The sequence below is a fragment of the Equus przewalskii genome, chromosome 2, assembly GCF_037783145.1.
Source record: "Equus przewalskii isolate Varuska chromosome 2, EquPr2, whole genome shotgun sequence".
Classification (NCBI taxonomy): Eukaryota; Metazoa; Chordata; class Mammalia; order Perissodactyla; family Equidae; genus Equus; species Equus przewalskii.
Window position 1 is genome coordinate 27,678,771 of NC_091832.1, and position 6,000 is coordinate 27,684,770.

Genomic DNA, 6,000 nt, shown 5'->3' on the forward strand with positions numbered 1-6,000 from the left:
TTCTATGAGACCCTTGGGTTCTCGTAATAAATTCTTCCCTTTTACTAGTCTGATTGGGTTTCTTCTACTTGCAAACAAGTGACTGCTGACCAAGACACAAGTCCTAATAATGACATGACCCTATTGGGGTGTTCCTCCTGAAGTGGGAAGAAGCCAGAGGAAGCAGAGCAGAGAGTCTAAGCCAAAATCTCCCACAAGTTCAATGGCCTGAAATGGGGCAGAAAATGGAAGACAGAGTTAAGAGCCAGGCCTGGGCCCCGGAGCTGAATGAATTGTAACTGAAGAGGTGAAGATTGAATTCAAAGTGAAGTGGTGCTGGGCAATGGCTCACTTCCACTTTTCACAATTTTGCTTTTTAGTCTCCACAGCCTGTAACGTGCAGTTGGCTTAAAGGTACAAGGTCAGGGACGAGAGCCACCAATATCTCCAGGTCTCTGGCCTCTGGCTTTTGTTGAATTGTTTTTGGAGTGGGATTATAAAGCCAGAAGATTTGACTCTTGGTACCAGCTACCAATGGCTTTGCCCAAAATGTTGCCAGTCGGCCCTGCATTAGCCACACGTGAGCCCATCGGGGCGTATGAAGGTGCAGAGTTACAGGCAAAGGAGTGCCTAGGACGGCCCAGGCAACTTTGCAGCTTTAAGGGAAGGAAGAGATGCAGAAAAAACGTCAGGGAAGACAAGGACCTCATCCAGCACCCAGCGTTCTGGACATTCCTTCGGCTTCCCTCTGCTGTGGATTCCTGACTCCCACTTCTTGATTATCCCCAGTTCCTGGGCTGTGTCCTTTACAGATTAGGCCTTTTCCAACCACATCCCCCTTCCCCACTTAACCTATTGGCCAGTCATGCGTGAGGAAAGGGTCACCGGTTCCTGTTAGTCTTCACCTTTCCAGCCTGGTGGCTCCCTTGAGCTCCTGAGCCCACTCTGACAGCCTTGCTGGACTCTCCTCAAGGGTGTTATCTGGCCAAGGCACCCCATGCTTTCGTTTATTCTCTTAACTCTTAGTGAGGCAGGATAGCAGAATGGTTAAAAGCACAGGCCCTAGAGCCAGACTGCTTGAGTTCAAAAGCTGACTCCCCCTCTTATGAGCTGGGTAACCCAGGGCAAGCTGTTTAACCTCCCTGGGTCTCAGTTTCCTCTTTTCTAAAATGGAGATGGGACTAACCTAGGGTGGTGGAGAGGATGAAACTGAGTTAATGTATGGAAAGCCAGGGATACAGATCTAATCACGCTGAGTGAGATGGACAGTCCTGTACAGTGAAGAAGCATCTCACCCAAACGGCCATTAGTGCTCCTAGTTGAGAAACGCTGGCCAAGAGCACGGAGCCCAATCCCTAGGTTGTGTCACAGATCTGCCACTTACTAGTTTTGTGGCCTCAGACACTGAACATTTCAATGTCTCAGTTTTCTTTTTTTTGATGAAGATTAGCCCTGAGCTAACATCTGCCACCAATCCTCTTTTTGCTGAGGAAGATTGGCCCTGAGCTAACGTCCATGCCCATCTTCCTCTACTTTATATGTGGGATGCCTGCCACAGCATGGCTTGGCAAACAATGTGTAGGTCTGCACCCGGGATCCAAATCAGCAACCCTGGGCCGCCCAGGAAGAATATACGAACTTAACTCCTGTGCCATGGGGCTGGCCCCACATCTGTCTCCTTATCTGTAAAATAGGAACAATGATAGCCTACCTCATAGGCTTGACCTGAGGCTTAAATGAGGTAATACATATATTTTATTTTACGAGTTTTATAAAATATATTTTTATTTACTTATATTTATATTAAATATTTTAAATATATTTTAGGATGAGGTCTGGTACAAAATAAGCTATACATTTTAGTAACTCTCCCTATTATCTGTTCCCCTTATCTGATGCTGTAGTCATAACTGGAGGTGGCATATGATATATCATAAGCATTTTCCCCACATCGTAAAATAAATCCTCTTTGACTGCTTTCTTTGAAATTCCTCCGGAAGAAAAGTTTCCCTCTGGAGGTTAATTCCTATATGTATTACTCACAAGAGAAAACACTTTCCTTAGGACGGGGAAAATGAAACCAGTCATTTCCTAGTTGGTGGTGAATTAGACCAGCCTGAAGAGCTAAGGCACTTTAGTTAGGGATGGTTCAATTGCACGTAACAGAATGCTTCCCACACACCAGCCTAAGCAAGACAGACATTTTGGGGGAGGAAATAGGGGGGAATCTGGATGAACTCAGGGGCAGGAAGTAGACAGGTCTCATGAGGAACTAGAACCAGGAACTGGAAACTTCAAAATAGGTCCAGACTCCCGCTCTTCCTCACCACTCCCGCCACCACCACCCTAGTCCTAGACATCATCGTCTCTTGCCTGGCCTGTTGCAACATTCTCTCTGCTTCTCCTCTCGTCCCCCCACAATCCATTCTTCACACAGCAGCTAGAGTGATCTTTTTAAAATGTTGTAAGATTGTGTTGTTTCCTTGCATAAACCTTTCAGTAGTTTCCTGTTATACCTGAGGACAAGAATTTGTCCTGCTTGTTCACTGCTGTATCTCTGGGCTTGGCACATAGTGGGTGCTCAATAAATTTGTTAAATGACTGAATGGAAATGCACCAGGATTCAAGTATTCACTCCTGTCTCCATAACCCTCTGTGACTATGAGGTTTCTTGTTATTCTTTGTGACTCTCTTCCATGGTTCCTCTCTGGCTTCTTGGCACCCACATTAAACGTGGCATAAAATGGCTGCCTCAGCCTGGGGCTGTGTCACCTCCTAGCTTCTGCATCATGTGCTAACATATCTCGGAATCCTAATCCCAATTTTCCAGGAGAGAGAAATTGGCTGGTTCGGCTTGGGTGAGGGGTCCACCCCTCTCTACTCCATAATGAGTGGGGACTGCTGAATCCCATTCCTGCGGGAAAGGCATTTTCAGAGAAGAGGAGCACGGGCTGGCAGACCACCCCCAACCTGTGTACCACCTTGAAAGGAGGGTTCATGTGTGGGGAATCCTCAGTCCTTGGGGAGTCCAGTCCTAGGTTTGCGTAAGCAGTTACACCTTGTCAGGAAGATCCCCAAAAGAATCTAGGATATGAAATAGATACAATAAACTAGCTACTATTTTTGCTGAACGATTGAACCACATGCTGGGCATAGTTCTAAGAACTTTATAAGTATTAATTCAATCTTCCCAATGATGCTATGATGTAGGTACCATTAAACAGATGAAGTAGATGCCGTTAAACAGATGAGGAAGGGGAGGCACAGAGAGATCGTCACGACAGAAGAGAATTCTAACCAAGCATTCCAACCCCAGGCTGCACTTGTTCCTTGACCACCTAAACAAGATAAGGATATGATTCCCCTCTTACAAGGGGCAAAATGAGGGTCAGAGAGAGAAAGTAAAGAAACATACCCAAGGTCACCTGGCTATAAAGTAGCCAAGCCTTGGGGCTGGCCCCGTGGCCGAGTGGTTAAGTTTGCGCGCTCCGCTGCAGGCGGCCCAGTGTTTCGTTGGTTCGAGTCCTGGGCGTGGACATGGCACTGCTCATCAGACCACGCTGAGGCAGCGTCCCACATGCCACAACTGGAAGAACCCACAACGAAGAATACACAACTATGTACCGGGGGGCTTTGGGGAGAAAAAGGAAAAAATAAAATCTTTAAAAAAAAAAAAAAAAAAGTAGCCAAGCCTTGATTGCAACAGTTCTACAGCCCTTAGACCAAACTTTCCCCATCAAATAGCTCACCACAATTTTATTAAAAAATAGCTTTATTGAGATACAATTCACATAGCATACAATTCACCTATTTAAAGTGTACCCTTCAATGGTTTCCAGTATAGTCATGGATAGGTACAATCATCATCATAGACAGTTTGCCCACAATAATTTTATGGGTAAGAGAACTCCATTCCCAAGAGGGGAAGTGATTAACCAAAAGTTACACAGAGAGTAACTGATAGAACCCGAGCCACTGTCCCAATCACTGTGAGAAAGCTTCTGGAAAATCCCCATGAAAATAACTCTGTGTGTCAGAAAAATGGTGGCTTGTCGTGGCACAATGGCATGTGGCGGAGCTGGGAGGAGGCAGCAGCTGGCAGGATAAGGAAGTCCCAGTCCCACGGAGACAGTGACTGTCCAAAGCTGAAACTCTGGGCTTCATGACTTCCCTGTGCCTACCTAGACGACCTCTTTTCTTGCTTCTCTCTTTTACTCCTTTGATAAACACCAACAGTTCTTTAAGACTCAGTTCAAATATCTCCTTTTCCAGGAAGTCTTCCCTGGTTCATACTCCCAGGCTGGACCAAGTGCTCCGCCATGGTGCCTGCTGGATGTCTTCTCTATCACAATAGCAAAGCTTCTCTCTGCCTTGGCCCCTCAGCCTTTGCTCAGTCCTCCCAGTGGTAAGTGCATGGACTTCAGAACTAAAAGGGCGTGGATTTAAATCTAGGCTCTGCCATGTCCTAGCTCTGGGACCTTGGGAAAGCACATAGTAGGCCCTCCAAAAATCCTAGTTCCTTTTACTCTTTCCTTCTGGTTTCTTGGAAAGTGCCTATTAAGCCTCAGTTTGCATTGGAATCCTGGTGTCCTCGTGTCCTACAGCCTTCTGGGATGTGGCAGACATTTTCATTGCTCAGCCTGTCTTACTATGGGAAATCATTCCTCACCCCCCAAATTCAGCTCAGTCCTTGTGGTTTGGGTGGTCCTCACCCCAAATCTCAGGGGTGGGCAGAAGACCCAAGGCTGCTCTAGCCAAGTTCTACATCCTTTGTCCCCAGTGATTAGTCCAGGGATAGGCCTGTGAGTTAATCAGAATCCCTTCATGAAATATGTTACATGGACATTGGAAGAAAACACATCTCTCTCCCTCTCTCTCATCATCATCATCATCATCATGATTTACAAGGTTTTGAAGGCTTGGTATGGCCAGTAGCCATCTTGCAGAGAGTGAAGCCAAGCAGAATCAAATAAACCTGAAAGAGGGAAAGAAAGCTTTCTGATGCCCTCCTGGATCCACACAAGCCTGAAGTCCCCTTTGACTTTTATTTTCCTTTACCTGGTCTAGGATGGATCTTTGACAATTGCACCCAAAAGAATTCTGACCAGTACACAGGTTCACCATAATATGTAAACAGAGTGACTTGGTCTATGGTGGCCTGAAGACAAGCCAACAAGCTTTGGATAGCAGAGCAACGAGAGGCAAAGAACTTGAGCCCTTGATGACACCATTAAGCTGCTGAATTAACGAACCCTGGAGCCCATCTCAATTAGGACTTCTTGTTATGTGAAATAATAAAATTTCCCTATTGGTTAAGTAAATTTGAATTGTTTTTTTTATTAAATGTAGCTAAAACCATCCTTAACTTGATCTCCAGCCCTCTCCGCCTCCTTCCTGTGATCTTGGCAGGGATAGCGTGGAGGTGGGGTGACATACCTCTGGCTAGCCTAAGGAATGGTTTGCTTCTCAGAGTTACTCTTACTCCTTGGATGCTATTTTTTCTTGCAGGCCCCCTTAGCCCCTTCTGGACACATTCCTGATTCCTTCACTCCTCCAAGTATCTCTAATACTTACCAGATTCTACTGAGGTTTTGGGGAAACAGGGAGAAGTTCAGCACAGTATAGGCACCAACTCAAAATGATCACTGTCCTAAAATTTCATGGGCCATTCCATTACTGCCAAGAAGAACTTCTTTCTAGCTATATCCGTCCTTGGGAATGAGCTTGCTGTCTTCTCCTCCAGCCTCTCTCCAGCTCCGTTCTAGTTTCTAGCCGTCTACTCCAAAACTTTTCTTACTCTACAATACAAAGTATAAACTTCAGGCTGAAGCTGACCCACTGAACACTCATTAAAGTGCCGCTGGAAACAAAGGAACAAGTACACCTGAGAATGACAGGGTTTTTTTTTTCTTTAACAAAATTAAATTCTTAGGCTGGGCTCCCTTTCCCATCAGTTTTTGGGAAGCTAAAGAGAATACTATAACAAATACTTCTCCTTCTGTCCCAAGCAAGCTCCCAGGG

The 6,000-nt window shown here is 45.7% G+C and overlaps 1 protein-coding gene across 4 annotated transcripts in view; it reads left to right on the plus strand.

Moving 5' to 3' along the window:
* Positions 1 to 5,300, plus strand: part of PTAFR (platelet activating factor receptor) — a 52,487-nt gene extending 47,187 nt beyond the window's left edge. For all 4 annotated transcript variants that reach the window (XR_011537497.1, XR_011537496.1, XR_011537498.1 and 1 more), the window contains 2 exons: positions 4,252 to 4,384; positions 5,047 to 5,300. The gene's annotated coding sequence lies outside the window, so the exon portion shown is untranslated. The remainder of the gene's footprint in view (positions 1 to 4,251; positions 4,385 to 5,046) is intronic.
* The last annotated feature ends 700 nt before the right edge of the window (positions 5,301 to 6,000 follow it).